The sequence below is a fragment of the Pundamilia nyererei genome, unplaced genomic scaffold (assembly GCF_000239375.1).
Source record: "Pundamilia nyererei isolate P.nyererei 1_Seehausen unplaced genomic scaffold, PunNye1.0 scaffold00186, whole genome shotgun sequence".
In the NCBI taxonomy this organism is placed as follows: domain Eukaryota; kingdom Metazoa; phylum Chordata; class Actinopteri; order Cichliformes; family Cichlidae; genus Pundamilia; species Pundamilia nyererei.
In genome coordinates this window covers 150023-151130 of record NW_005187587.1, presented here as the reverse complement: position 1 = coordinate 151130, position 1108 = coordinate 150023, and positions in this window count along the sequence as shown.

Below are 1108 nucleotides of genomic sequence, written 5' to 3'. Positions count from 1 at the left end.
GACTCCAAATCTGAAAGCTGTTTTTGTCTAGCTAACCTCATTTTGAGCTAAACTGACAGAAATATGCTTTAATGCATCTCTGATACCGTCTTCTGGTTTGTTTTCGAGATAAACACAATTTATTTTGGTGGGAAATAGTTAAAATTATATGTATTTTATTGATATATTTGTAGTCTGGGAAATTAGTTGCCACACAGGATACAGTAACAGAGAGTGTTGCAGTACTTTAATTACATACAGAGACGATTTAAAAAAAGTAAAAAACAAAAAGGAAAACAAACAAAAACAACAACAAACGTAAAAAATACCTGCGGCATATACTGATCACTACCATCAGTATATGAACTTTGAAAAATTTGGACGGGGTTACCACTGTTCTCTGCAACGCTGCCACCTTGTGGTGAAAGCTTGTAACATCTTGTGAATGTACCTTCCAACTACAAATTAATAACGTGTCACATTCAAAAGAAAACAGCAAAGAACGTGTTCAGTGGCACTGTAACATCCCAAGAGAAAACTTATTTAGTCCAGATGGAAAACTCCGTTATTAAGATAAAGGTTTTTAGCACTCGACTACATATTGACATTCAAAAGTGCAAAAACATCAGTGATGTGTATCTCAAAAACCTGACGCCCAAGCTTAAATGGAAAACATATAAAAACACTAGATGCAGGGATAAAAGTTACCAGTTGCAAGAAAAACTCTACTTTTTGTACACTAGTGTAATTAATCTACAGGAATCTGCGAAAATACCAAAGTTAACCAACTGCCATTAGGTGTGGCCGTGTTTACATAAAATAAATATTTTAACGGAAGCAGTTCTAAGAAGGGTACATTTTTCTACTTTTACCTTTACTTTGTTTGTAAAGCTGTGAAAGTGGCATTCAGGAAATAAGAGAGAGTCTGTGCAGGTCTCAACTATTCCAACTAAACAGACAAATAAACAGTGCAAACTATGTAAGTGAATCCCTCTCTCGCTCTCATGCTAATATTGCCAACTTTAGTCATGTTTAGAGCACCCTACATACATACATACAGCATGCTATTAATTTTTGTAAATTATTTTCCCATTTAGAGTCAGCAAGGAGGATAAAGCAGGGTGTTGTA